We start from the raw sequence: 16,031 nt of genomic DNA, 5'->3' as shown, positions 1-16,031 counted from the left end.
GCAATATATTTGGAAAAGAACGGGTTTGCTGTAATAACAGATCATTACACAAAATCATTACCTGAACATAAACAAACCAAAAATCAAAGCAAAACGCATATGTTACTGTTTTTCATCTTATATCATAGAAATAATAATGTACCGATAGATATCGATTTACAAACAGACTATAGATATTTAAGTGGTTACTAAAATATTCAAATATTCAATGAACGATTCAGATTTTTGATATCATCAAAATGTTATGCAAAAGATAAAGAAACATTTGTTATATACATGTGATCCAAATATCATCTTTCTGTTAAGTTGCAGTAGTATATGACAATGAAATCTTTGGAACATGGTTCCTAACAGTAGGAGTTCTACTTAGGTGACCGGACTATATAATTGTGCGCGTTCGAAAACATTCGTTTATAAAGATATATAATGATCATGAAACGCATCCTTATCAGCACTCATTTATCAAATAATTGATTTAAGGAATGTAATTTTCCGTTGAAAGGTAAAAAGACGTCATTATTTTTTCACAAACGGTATTTTTCTTCCCAAAATGATTTTTTTTCTCTCTTTTTGAATGAATGATAATTTTACCATTTAGATAGTGGTTTCATTATAAATTGTAAATATACACACACTATGCGGATCCTGTTTTTATTATGCTACATATAAGTTGGAAGTTAACATTGAGAAAGTTACAATAATCTCTTTTACTTGCAAGTTTATCGATGTTGATTTCTTTGGATGTAATATTCGGCATACTGGGAATGTATATAATGTACATGTTTGTTAGTTGCATTTACTTACACATCTTTGTCTTCAAGTAATTATCTTATAAAAGTGAGTGTATGTTTGAAGAAAAATATCAATATCTTAAAATCAGATAAATGTATTATTGTCAATGAGACAACGATCCATTAAATGATTTTACAGTTACAGATCACCATACAGTCTTCACCAATATGCAAAACCCAAAAATTATAGTGAGCTCGGAAAGGCCCCTGTAGGACAACATTTCAGGTGTAAATACTTAAAACTGAATATGGTATACAACACTCAATTTAAAAAAAAAAATTGCATGACATTCATACAACTAAGTAACACAGGACTGAACATAATAAGAAATAATATTTAAAAACAGCGTATACTCATACAAATGGACAATCTTGTTCATTTTAAAAACTTGTGCAAAGAGGAAACATTGAAACGTATTGATATTTGTTAAATGAAACAATTCAAATGATTTATACGACAACAATAAACGAAAGCTATTTTAAAAGAAAACAATAAACGATAACCACAAGATTACAAGCCTTAGGCTTGAGACAAGCACACAACGAATTTAGCAGACTAATTGTATGTGTGAACGATTATGAAAGCAGGATACCAGATTATATGGACAACTCAAAATAACTCATATAAAAGCTTTAACATGAGAAGATCAAATAATGTGTATATCATACAGGGACTACAGACTAAAACAAGTGGGGATGTATCAAAGTAAAAATATATGTAGCATCATCTAATTTGGATTAAAATATTGTAAGAAGCGGTTTTTCTTAGTACCATTTTTATATCTTTATATATATAAAATAAGAAGATGTGGTATGATTGCAAACGAGACAGCTCTCCACAAGAGACCAAATGACACAGAAACTAACAAATATAGTTTATCGTACGGGCTTCAAGAATGAGTAAAACCCATACCGCAGTCAGCTATAAAAGGCCCCGAAATGACAAATGTTAAAAGAGAAGCGAAATAAGTCGAAAATGAACTAACAACACAGACCCTGCGCCACATATAACACCCGTCGTAGTGTTGCTCATGTCAGTAAAAATTCATTTGAAAAGACTAATACTGTAGGTCACATTCAAGGCAACAGAGGTAAACAAGCACCACAGACAACGGAACTGACTAAAACATTTGAAGAAACATACACACTGTTTAATCAGATAACATAATAGAAAAACAAGCAAAATCTTATTCATTTTGCATAATACGTAAATGTCATAGATAACAGACGATAGTTTCGTCTACAAAAGAATCATCAGTGACGCTCGAATAAGCAAAATAAAGTACGGAGTTAAAAAGCATTGAGGACACCCAAATTCCGAAAGATTTTTGCAAATACATGTAAGGTAATATATTACTAAGGTAGATCATTCTTAGTAAAAAGTAAAGAGCCGCATAATTCCAATGCCCCTTAAATATATATACGAAATATGTCCAGTCAAAATGTACGTTTTTTGCCCTATGCGTATTAACATTACTTGTTATTGTTTTTAATAAACACATAATATATAGTATTACAAATGATATATAGTATTACAAATGATAAATAGAAGTTAAAGTCGAAGAAAAACAAATCTAAAATACAACTTCCTCTGTAGGAACAAAAGATAAAAATAATCATTTCAATTGTGGAAGGCTTTTCCAAAAAATTATACAGTTACATTTATTAAGTAATAAGAAAAAAGTATAACTATGAAGTACACGTTAAATAAAATAAACCTCCGATTGGTTAGTGTGTGTCTACAAAACAAAAACAAAAAAAAACAAAAAAACAGCCATTTTCTGACACAATGATGGTATTTGTTTGTCTGCATTAACTATTTAAACAATGTATTACATTATCTTGGAATGTTTATCACATGAAACAGAATACAATTAACTGTAATATATAAAATAAATACATTGGCTTCAATGTACTGCCTTGATTTCCAAATGAAATAAAAACCGATAATTTCACATGTGAAATAGATATGATAAATTCACTCCTCTGACGTCATACAACAATGGGTATTGTCGACTGATAATTGCATCCAAACAATTGAGAATGCGTAGCACAAGATGTTGTTCCTTTTATTTAGTCTATTGTACTTCCATTAAAAAGTCCATGGTCAATGTAATAAAAAAGACAACTAATCCAAGAATCAAAATATCAAAAAAAAATTTTAAGATCGAACAACCCTGACAACTAACTCGTGAATTAAGGCGAAGTGTACGTAATTGCACGCCTCTAGCGGAATTTAGGATAAAAAACGTGCGTCGTTAGTTACGCGGGTTATCTCCCCTACTCCAAGAAAGGAAAAATGGGCACATGAAAGAAAAATGACTTCGTGCGGTCTATCATGAATCCAAACAAGTATTCATGTGCTATCTCAAAACTTCAAAGAAATTATTAGAATGACTCCAATCAGAAATCTGAGTATCCTATTGTAAGTTAGTCTGACTTTATTACCACTGTTTTTGTTTTAGACACGCAGGAGCAGGTACACAATACGACTCGTGTTTTTTTTTCAACAGAAGGTAAAACCGCATAAACAACAAAATTATAACCAAATAAACAAATAAACCAGTGACAATTCTGCTTCTATTCGTATCAAATTCATTAAAATCAAACCAGAATTGACCCCACAATATTTTTTGAAAAACCATAGTTTTGAATGAAATTCACAGTGTAGCGTAAAATTGTAGGTAACGAATAATTATATTGCATGTGAATTTGTGTGTTGAACAAGAAAGACGTTGGCATGTCCGTTTTTATGCAATTGAAAATTTTATGATGTTTTATATTTTATTATTTATGTTAAAAGTATAAAAGATACTAAGGGGTAATCGACAACTAGTGCAACATCATGAACATTTATAAGCCGAAGGCGAAGAAAAAGCCAACAGCAAAAAAAAAAAAAAACCCATCAGATTCCGTCCACAAAACATTACACACTCAGAAACTAAGAATTGAGCACTATTACATTTATCTCAGAATAAGTAAAATATATGTCATCTAAATCTCAGTTTTCAAGGTGCAGAAAATAAACAGGTGTCTTCTATTCCGTCCGCAATTTTTGGGGAAAGTAAAATCTAAATTTAGAACCATGGTTGAAACTGAAACTACACATGTATGATAAAAATAGAACGTGTTATTTTTTCTTTATCAAATTCCAATTTCGAAGGGATAGCGAAATATGTTTTCTTTTGTTGTGCTTTTGTGTATCATTCAGCAGTAGTATAAGGTAGGGGAAGATGGGGTAGGGGTGAAGAAAATAAGGTCTACAATGTCGGGGCTTTTTATAACCGACTATACGATATGGATTTTTCTCATTGTTGAAGGCCGTATGGTTGCCTATAATAATTGCTTACATCCACATCATTTAAGGTAGCTGGGGTGTCTAAATGTTGGACGATAAATTTTTCTTAAACTTCTGTAAAAGACCTCTGGGTCAATGTAATTTCAAATTTCAATATAAAAACTGGGGATCACGGACCTTGTTTTTTCGTAATAACACATTGAAATTAACGAAATTTGGGTTATTTTATATTGTTAATATAGGGGAAACTTAAGTTTTCCTTATTGCGAAAACATTAAACGATAGAATTGGCTAAAATTCGATGAGAAAATTGCTTTTCATTAATAACTCCGAAATATCAAATAAAAATAGGGGGTCACGGGCCTTATTTTCTTGAAAAAATCCCCAAAAATTTTAAATATACTTTACGACACTTAATATTTTGATAGTTCAATCTTTAAATTTCAAGTTTTAGGTATTTTGTTGTATATTAAATGATACTTGGTAAAATATTTTTAAAACAAAAAAGTATTTTTGCAACATGATCAGAACGGACGCTCAGAAAAAGACACCCGATCTACCTTAAACTGTGGCAGATAGTTGTCTCATTTGCAATCATACCACATCTCCTTATTTTCATATTATATTTACAAAACTGCAATTCATTTGCATTATATACAGGGACAAGTTATATCAAAAACTCCGATCTGTTTTACTTTGCTAAAATTCATATGCGGGTTCTTCTTTTGACCTTATTACAGCCATAAAAATTCTCAAGATAATATGCAGATGCAGTTTTCTTATTTTTTGGGAGTCGTGCATGTGGATATTCAACAAATAATGGTACAAGAAATTATTTCTTTTTTTACTTAAAATCTCCAGCAAACATTATATTATGCTTTGTCGTGTAGTTAAAGAAAAGGGAAAGCGATCGAGACAGGAAATTTTTAAAATAAAATTGCAGAGTTGTGTCACGTGCACGTGTGTGAACCTGACAAATAAAATGGGTTTTGTGCGCAATACCTCGAATAGCGCCGGAAATGGAGAGGATGAAAAGATGCAGCAAATTATATACACTTTTTTTAAAATACAAACATGCAGAAATAAGATTTTAAAAAAGACGTGTATACGCGATCCCAATATTATAACCGATTATTTAAATACGTATAGAATCATTCTGTTGGCAACGCTGTGTTAACCGGGACAATTTCAAACTTGATATTTGATTCATAATTATTAGAACAATACAATATAAAAATAAGAAGATGTGGTATGATTGCCAATGAGACAACTCTCCACAAGAGTCCAAATGACACAGAAATTAACAACTATAGGTCACCGTACGGCCTTCAACAATGATCAAAGCCCATAGTCAGCTATAAATACAAGCATTTCAAAAAAGATGTGGAACCCTGTCTAATTAAGAAAAGATGGAGTTAAAGTCTATACAGTAACTTTCTTTCACTTGCAGTATATTTATTTGCCAATTTGCTTTTTTTTTGGCGGCAGAAATATCCTTAAAAAATACTCAGTTTATTTCCTTATCAATTGATTACGCTTGAGCATTTGCAATAATTAGGAAAATGGGTTAAAAATAATTCGTAAATATAAATCAACATGTAGACATCTTATACGTTCAGGTATTTCACATCCAATATTTTATGGTAATATTCTTTACAAAGCACAAAAATGTCGGCATTCACCTCAAAAGCTAACCAAAACTTTAAACAGACTTATTTGGAAAGGATGTAGTTACGATACTGTTGTCAGGTCATTAAGGATTGCATATTTTGGTATTAATATTGATTCACTCATAGGGTCTTTGCATCGGAAATAAACACTATTATTCTAAAACCAGTTGTTGGCATGATACGGGTTATGTTCTTCTCATATATTTTATGATTGTATGATACTAAACCCCTAACGGGAGGTATTGTACTTGATTTTCATATGATGAAGACATAATCTTTCAATCAGTTTAATTGAGGTCTGGAGCTGGCATGTCAATAACTGCTAGTAGTCCTTTGTTAATTTATGTATCATTGTCTTTTTGTTTAGTTTCTTTTGTTACCTATTCTGACATCGGACTCGGGCTTCTTTTAAACTGAGTTATACTGTGCGTATTGCTATGTGTTTCTTTATTCTACTTTGGCTAGAGGTATAGGGGGAGGGTTGAGATCTCACAAAACATGTTTAACCCCGCCGCATTTTTGCGCCTGTCCCAAGTCAGGAGCCTCCGGCCTTTGTTAGTCTTGTATATTTTTTAAATTTTAGTTCATTTATATGTTTTGGAGTTAAGTGTGACGTCCATTTTCACTGAACTAGTACACAATTTTATTTAGGGGCCAGCTGAGGACCACCTCCGGGTGCGGGATTTTCTCGCTGCGTTGAAGACCCATTGGTGGCCTTCGGCTGTTGTCTGCTCTTTGGTCGGGTTGTTGTCTCTTTGACATATTCCCCATTTCCATTCTCAATTTTATACACACTCACGATTTTGTTTCGACACTGTACGGTATAATAGCGTTATAGAGTTATATCGAGTAGAAATTGTGATGACGTTACAGTAGACATCAATAACGTCGCCGAATGCTTTTTATTCTTTCCGCTAAAAATCAAACTTCTACAGGATATAGCTTGAAAACTAGCACGGTTGCTAAGGACTTTCTTTGCACCATCGGGTTCGTCGTTCATTTTTGAATCGCATATCGATTTTTAAAAAAATTCTGTGGACCAACGAATTAGAAAATCTTGATAAAGTAAAAATATCTGCCGATTTTTATGATTTTCCCTATATATCCTTTGTATTTTTGGCGTAGCATGCTGTTAATTTCAACAGCTTGTATCTGAAAAACGAAAACGGTTACCCCCTTTTTTTATTTTATTGTCTGATGTATTTTTATAAGCAGAATCCACATATAAAATTAAAAAAAAATCTGTGGAGTAGTTAATTACGTACACTTCGCCTTAATGTGTTGTTTGGTAACTTGTTGAATACCTTTCTAATTTTGAATTCTTGGATTAGTTATTCTATAATATCTATATTGAAAGTTTTAACATACCTTCAGTGTCTCCTGTGAATAATGCATTCGTCATAAACACGCTCTCAGCCTCAGTTTCCACTTCAGCCAAATGTCCTCCAAAACATTTACAATTATTCTGCAGTATGAAATATTGTAGAAAAGATTAATTGATGGACATCTAAATGAGCATGAATAAAATGAAAATTAATTAAGCAATTATAAAAAAAAAAAATAAGTTCCAACTTCATCTGGAAAAGTTAACCTAAGAAGAATTTGGCTATTATTTTTAGGTGCATTTGGTCATACAGCTTTAAACAGTTTTTTGTTATTAGTATTTTTTTAAATCCCCCTTTTTAACTGTTTAACCATTCCTGATGAAGGAAAGTGACTTAGGACGCACGACATGTATACAGTGTTATTCAGAAATATGAGAGTTCTTTTCCATTCGTTCTGTTGGTTGATATAATCTAACGTTTGATTTTGTTAGATTTTATGGACTATCTCCTATTTGAATTAAACCTTGGAGATCGGTATGTTTGTTGGCACTTATGAAACTAAATATTGAAAATTCAAAAAATTACCGATGAGAATGTCATACAAATAAAAAAATCAAATTAAAACAAATGCCAAAAAGAATATTCACATATAGAATAGCCCGAAAATACTACACAACAAATATGTAAGTTGAACACGAAGCTCACCAAAAAAAAAAGAAGAAAATATGATATACATAAAAATTACCATTAGAAACATAGGGATGGGGGGGGGGGGGGGGGGGGGAGGTGAGGGAGTCACGAGTGCAACAGTAATTAAGTTCCATTCCGAAGCATTTAAGTATTTGACATGTAATATAGTGTAGTAAAAAGTAAAATATAAACCATTACAAGGAAAATTCAAAACGGACAGTCCCTTATCAAATGGCAAAATCTCAAACACATCAAACGAATGGAAAACAACTGTCATATCCCTTACATGGTACAGTAAATACAGTTTTTGTTATTGGGAATATTATACATGTTATAAGAAAGTTTACATATATACACATGGGAACTGATACGCTACCACTGCCTCTAGCCAGGTTGTTCTATTTTCAATAACTTTGTACAAAGACATACCAAAGCTGATACAGTCAGTACAGTCTGGTGGATCTGATAAAAGATACACATTTGTTATCCTTTCATTCAAAGCATTTCTAAGCAGTTTAAATTTGACAATAATACAATCTAAGCAATAAAGAGCGGGAAATGAAGTTCACAACCCTGAATGATCTCATAGTTTGATTTAGGTGATGGAAAGATCCACACATCATTCTTCCGATCAAAGCTTGATACGTAATTAAGATCCACACAATATACACAAGAAAAAGAAATACTGAAGCGACACGTATCCTTTTAAAATACCCAGAGAAACTCAGCGCCGAGTAATATTACTTATGAGAGGTAAACAATGTTTTTGTTAACAAAAAACGCTACGATAAGATGGTGGACACGACAAATATAATATAAACGTAGTCATTGAACTCATCATAAATACTAGTATTATAATTATTATTACGAGCGTTTCGTCAAAAAAAGACTCATCTGTGACAATGGAAACAAAAAAGAAAAACTAAAAAGACAAAATAAAGAACAAAGTTAAAAAGCATTTCGAAAGATTTACCCAAATTACAGCTACGGTTATCTATTCTTGGAGTAGAACATCCCGAGTATTTCGACAAATTCAAGTTTTGTAGACATCTTATTTAAAATTATGAACATATCAATGTTAATTCATGTCAACACAGAAAGTGACTCACTCATATTTTCCATAACGTCCAGTCTTATCTGATGGCATTTGTAGTTCGATTCGAACAATAAATATATGTGTGGCAACTGCAAAAGATTTTTCTGTTTTTTTTTATAGCTTGTCTTTTTTACATATATAATGAAAAAAGGATATGTTTATGAATTCTTGAAACACATTTGCGCGTTCATGAATGACCAAATGAAAAGGTATTGCTGTTCCTTTTCTTAGTCAGAATGAGGCTGTATGCATGGACGATAAACTGTCACCTTATGGCCTGTAAAATAAACCTTTGATGGAGGACATTCTAAAATTCTAAATTCTATGTTTTCATGATGATGATGATGATGATGATGATGATGATGATGATGATGATGATGATGATGATGATGATGATGATGATGATGATGATGATGATGATGATGATGATGATGATGATGATGATGATGATGATGATGATGATGATGATAATGAATGTTAAGAATATTGGAATTTGCATTCACTAATATTGTTTGATAACTGTAGACATTGAAAGATCACCAGACATACATGCAATCAATTATAATGCCTCATCAGGATTACCAGAAAACATTCTATAAGCTGTACTAAAAGTGTTATGTTATTTCTTATACATTTCTAGGAATATGATTTGTTAAAAGCGACCGCGTGAGACTGTGTATATCTTATATTGGGTTAGTAAGCGTGGTTTAACGCTCTCACCACACTTGGAATTTACTGACCCCATATATATCGTATTGGGTTACTAGTTAACTATGTAACTATCATTATTTTTATTATACATTTACCTATCTTACATTCGCTTGGTATAATATGGCAATTATTTTGTTCGTGTCTTGTTAATATTTTTTTTTTTAAGATTTTATTTATAATAGAACAGATGTGACAGCTGCAGAAACAGTACGGTAACAGAGTCTTATGGATATTGCAAGAGTATAAATTGTAATTAAAGATTCAGATGTTTTCTCTAATCAGATTTGATCATCTAAAACCTTTTTTTTGTTTGGTTAATAGATATGCGATCATCAATTTTAGCATTAATGATGACTTGAAATGGCTCGGTAAACAGTTTTGACAATTGTTTCACCTACGTGTCAATTAACGCCGAAACTAATACATGTAATATAAAGGTATAGATAATCATTGCAGAAAAAAATGATTATTTATCTTATTTAAAGACATGTAATAACCATTATCAACCAAATAGCAATTATTGTAAATCAATCAATAATCAATTTTGTAATGTGAGAACAATCTAACTTTTTAAAAACTGATCAATGTCCGTGGAAAATATTTCAACTTATTGAAATGGTACGATGAAAACAGATATCAATAATATGAAACGTTAATAGATATCAAACTATTGGCTATATTATCATGAATCAGTCTTTTATTGCATGATTCTTAGCGCACCTGATGAAGTTTATTTTAGATAATATTACACATATTGATAATATATATGTAATACCTTTATAATGCTTATAACATAACCACTAGGTCGTTTGCCCTACTTAGGGGCCTTACGTATACCTTAATGCTCCCCCCTAAATACTACGCTGTGAGTTATACCATAGAATCAACACATTGACTGTCATAAGTTTTCAGTGTGCAGCAACTACAGTCTAAACATAAAAGGTAAAATCGTAAAAAAACATAAACATAAACGTAGTGTTATGTACCTTTGGAACACTAATGTCTACTCTTTTGTCAAGAATGATATCGAAACTTAAAAAGGTCAAAACTTGAATATGAGTACGATTTTCAGCATATATTGTGTAACAGACAGACTTATGATGGATAAGAAGGAGTCTGCACTTGTATTAGACATGACTAATGTTTCAGGCAAAATAACAATTTAATATAAAATAAATTTACCAATACATGTAATATAAGTGAAAGAAGGTATTAATGCATGCCTATTAGTCATCACTTCTGACATGCATTATCATTGATATGGTCATAATTATAAATTAACTGTTTACATAACTTTTTTTCGAAATACTAAGGATTTTCTACCTCAGGAATAGATAACTATAGCTTATTTTTTGGCAAAACCTTTCGGAACTTTGGGTCCTCAAAGTCTTTCAACTTCGTTATGTTTTATTTGACCTTTTGAATTTTTATTATTTGAGCGTCACTGATGAGTCGTTTACAAAATGTTAATCCTGGTATGTATGATTAGTTAATTATGTCTACTGATGTAAATACATAAGATTGATTCAACCCTACTTTAAATGTGGTTACAACTCGTAAAACATGAATAAAGATGTGTTATACATGTTATATGATCAAAATATCTTTTCGCCGCCAAAGTGCAGTTTTCTTTGACGATAAAATCAAGATCAAATAGTTACTCACATCATCAAGACCTTTCCTAAAGTGATAAGACTATGATTTTATACGCTTTCAAAAAACGTACTTTTATGAAAAGGTATAAGGATCATTAAATGTATCTTTATTATCAAACGTTTAAAATAATTGGTAAAAGAAATGTATTTTACCATGGAATAGTAAAACATGTGTCATTTAACAGCATTAATATTTAGGTAATGATAAGTCGAATTTTATAGTGTTATATTTTATTGGTTTTTTTTGTGCCAATTGCAATGTGTTATCACTTTTTTCCATGTATTGGTTTTGATCCCTGCTTAGTATATTTTATCTTTTTCTGGAGATATTATAAGTTATATGGTTTGCTACTGACCCCATACGGATCCATAGAGGGTAAGTAAAAGCCATAGGGGGCGAGGCCGAAGGCCGAATCTTTTATGGTTTTCCTAACCCTATGTATCGCACAAGGGACTTTTTCTGCTAAGTTATGTATAAAAATAAGCAATGAAATACAAAAAACATTAATCGATAGTAAACGTGACGTCATAAACCCCATATGAAATCTACTGACCCCACACGGATCCATAAGGGTCACCACATGACGGCGTTAAACCAATCATAACGTCATAATTTACCCGAGGTGCGATAATACCTTTTCTTTCCTATTTGAGTGATCAGTAGTTCACTTGCATGCAGCAATCTAAATTTGAAATATATACACCGTTTGCGGTTTATACTGGATTGAAAATAGATAGAAATTGGAAGTTAACAAAGTCAAAGTGATTTCTTTTTTCCTGAGGTTTATCGACGTCGATTTCTTTCGAAGTTCTATTCGGCTTATTGAATTCGATTTTCATATATATATAATGACTTGTTTGATAGATATCTTAAAAATTAATGGAAAAAAATATATAACAATCATACACTGCATCAACAAACGAATGAACAGAGCAACGAACAAGATTTCAAAACAGCATGTATTCATCCAAATTGAATACAGTCTTTTCATCTTTACATATTGTCTCTATCAATAACATTAAACAAAATACATAGTCAGAGAAATTTGTAAATTTTGTAACCTTTTGCAAAAAGGTAACATTAAAACTCAATATGGTCTGTCAAATGATGAAATTGTTAAACAACTAAAACTACTACTACTAGATTGTTAACACTTGGCCTGCTTACAATAGCCGGTTAATTGAAAGATATTAAAGTATATAATGTATGTTATATGTTATAAACAAATTTATTCAGTATAAAGGATCTGACTAATGCCTGTATTCTTACAACTGTTAAGAATGGGTCGATGTATGTTCACGACCTTTTGCAACTATAAAAAAGAGGAGGAAAATACCAAAGAAACATTCAAACTCATCAGTCGAAGAGACACTGACATCACCATAACAATATATTAAAGACGACGAAAAAACAAACACGAGCACAAAAACTATATAGAAATCTAAAGATTGAGCAACACGTGGCTTGAATTATTGGATTGTTGCAATGTAATATATCCGACCCTGATTAGCATACTGCTTTTGTCTAGATGCAGTCAAAATTATCGGCATTTCAGCATGGTCATTTACATTGCATCCTACATATTGATCTATAGTCTACCTTGTTGTCGTACTGAAGGTATTAATGGAATTTGAGCTAAGCACTCATAATCCAATTAGTAATCCAAAAGTAAGATAAAGGTAAAATCCGTTAAAGATAATGCATATTTTAAGGTGTTTCTTGTCGTATGACACACCGAGGGGTGTCAGGATCGATCAAATGAAAGACCGACCTACGTACTTTGACCTATAATAGTAAACTGTTTATAAATTGTGACTTGGATGGAGAGTTGTCTCATTGTCACTCATACCACATCTTCTTATTTATATTGAAGGTTATGTTATGGTATCGTATATGACAAAGCAGATTTTTAGTAAATTCTCTCTATTGTGACGTCTATAAAGCTTGGTACAGAAGTTTTATTTTACAGGGAAAACAATCATGTTTAGGGTTATTATTACGACTTAAAGAAGGAAGAACTATTTGTCATGTTTGTTTTTCAATTATTTTTTTTTTTGCATCAATCAGGGTTTGTTTTTCCGTTTGAAATGTTTGACATTTTGTCATACTGGGGTCTTTTCTAGCCTACTTTACTAAATGATGTTGGTCATTGCCGTTCAGTGACCTATAATACTGTAAATTCAGAAATTATTGCGTGCATTTATTATTGCGATTTTGTCATTTTAGACAAAAATGCGATTTTAATTTATGCGATATTGAGAAAATCATGTTTAATTCATATAAAAAATTTCAAGATGCGAGTTTAAATTATTGCGATTATAACACTGTTGCATTTTTCGCAATAATAAAAACATCTCAATAATTTCTGAATGTACAGTACTTTCATCCATGTTTTTTGTGGCTCTAGATCTAGTGAATAGTTGTCTTATTTCATCTCTTTGATTTTATATCTTTTAACTTTTATTAAAATACTAATTTACACATGATAAAAATGCAGATACGAACAAAGAGAGGCAACCGTTATCCTCCTGCTTTTTTATGTACATCTCTTTAGCATACAGAAAGCATTTCCTGGAATTGCCTATGTAAACATTGCTTGAGTTAAGCTATTTCATTTGATAGTTCTTTGTGTGTCTTTCTATGTTGTGATGTTACACTATTGTTTCAGAAAAAGGGTGAAGGTTTGGTACCATTAAATCGTTTAAACCTGCTGCATTTGTTTGCACCTATCCTAAGTCAGGAATCTGATGTTCAGTAGTTGTCGTTTGTTGATGTGGTCCATAAGAAAAATGATAAGTGTTTCTCGTTTCTCGTTTTTTATATAGATTAGACCGTTGGTTTTCCCGTTTGAATGGTTTTACACTAGTAATTTTTAGGGCCCTTTATAGCTTACTGTTCCGTGTGAGCCAAGGCTCCGTGTTGAAGATTGTACTTTGACCTATAATGGTTTACTTTTATAAATTTTGACTTGGATGGAGAGTTGTCTCATTGGCGCTCATACAACATCTTCTTATATCTATATACAAAGTGGTCATAAACTGCTCTGGAAGTTTAAGGAAAGCATTTTCGGCAATATCCCCAACAATGATATAGAAGATCAAAATTTAAGATTCATAGCAAAATCCCATACACTGTCAAACCTATAAGTATTCAGATACTTACACCTTTATTTTTAAATTATTTAGCACAACTGATGTATTGAAATTACCTAAAAAATTAAAGCCTCAGATATAATTCAGATTTAAATGATTTTGAAATTTATTTACATAATAATTCGTACATGAACGACAGTGCTTCATAAGCCTCTAAAGATTGGTTGGTATCAAAATACATCTTACTGACTATGAACGTAGTTTTAAAATTGTAATATTTTATTTTTTCATGTACATGTACCAAGTTGTACTTTGAAAAAAAAAATATCTACCGATCTATAGAAAAATACAAAAATTTTATGACAAAAATCAACAAAGACCCATCGAAACAACATCTGATACACGAATTTAATAACACTTTTAGATATTTGGATGATATTTTGGCTCTCAATAATGACGACTTCAGTATGTATACTAAAGAAATTTATCCTGTTGAACTTACTTTAGATAAAGCTAATACTAACAATGACCACTGCCCTTTCCTCGATCTTGATATCTATATCATTAACGGAAAGCTTAATACTAAAATATATGATAAAAGAGATGATTTTTCATTTCCTATCGTTAATTATCCATTTTTAGATGGTGACGTTCCCTTGTCACCATCTTACGGTGTTTATATATCTCAACTTGTACGATTCGCTCGTGTATGTAACAATGTTTTAGATTTTAACGAGAGAAATTTATGTATTACTGAAAAATTATTACACCAGGGTTTTCGATATCACAAACTAGTCAAAACTTTTACTAAATTTTATCATCGGTATAAGGACATCATTCGTAAATATAGCTCAACATGCAGACTTCTTATACGTTCAGGTATTTCACATCCAATTTTTTATGGAAATATTCTTTATAAAGCACAAAAATGTCAGTATTCACCTCTGAAGCTAACAAAATCTTTAAATAGACTTATGAGGAAGGGATATAGTTACGATACTGTTGTCAGGTCATTAAAGATTGCATATTTTGGCGTTAATATTGATTCACTTATAGGGTCTTTGCATCGGCACCAAACACATTTATTTAAAAACCAGTTGTTGGCATGACACGGGTTATGTTCTTCTCATATATGTTATGATGGTATGATACTAAACCCCTAACAGGAAGGATTGTGCCTGATATTCATATGATGAAGACATAATCTTTCAATCAGTTTAATTGAAGTCTGGAGCTGGCATGTCAGTTAACTGCTAGTAGTCTGTTGTTATTTATGTATTATTGTCATTTTGTTTATTTTCTTTGGTTACATCTTCTGACATCAGACTCGGACTTCTCTTGAACTGAATTTTAATGTGCGTATTGTTATGCGTTTTCTTTTCTACATTGGCTAGAGGTATAGGGGGAGGGTTGAGATCTCATAAACATGTTTAACCCCGCCGCATTTTTGCGCCTGTCCCAAGTCAGGAGCCTCTAGCCTTTGTTAGTCTTGTATTATTTTTAATTTTAGTTTCTTGTGTACAATTTGGAGTTTAGTATGGCGTTCATTATCACTGAACTAGTATATATATTTGTTTAGGGGCCAGCTGAAGGACGCCTCCGGGTGCGGGAATTTCTCGCTGCATTGAAGACCTGTTGGTGACCTTCTGCTGTTGTCTGTTCTATGGTCGGGTTGTTGTCTCTTTGGCACATTCCCCATTTC

This window comes from Mytilus californianus, unplaced genomic scaffold (assembly GCF_021869535.1).
Source record: "Mytilus californianus isolate M0D057914Y unplaced genomic scaffold, xbMytCali1.0.p SCAF_6, whole genome shotgun sequence".
Lineage (NCBI taxonomy): Eukaryota > Metazoa > Mollusca > Bivalvia > Mytilida > Mytilidae > Mytilus > Mytilus californianus.
This window is presented reverse-complemented; position numbering follows the sequence as displayed.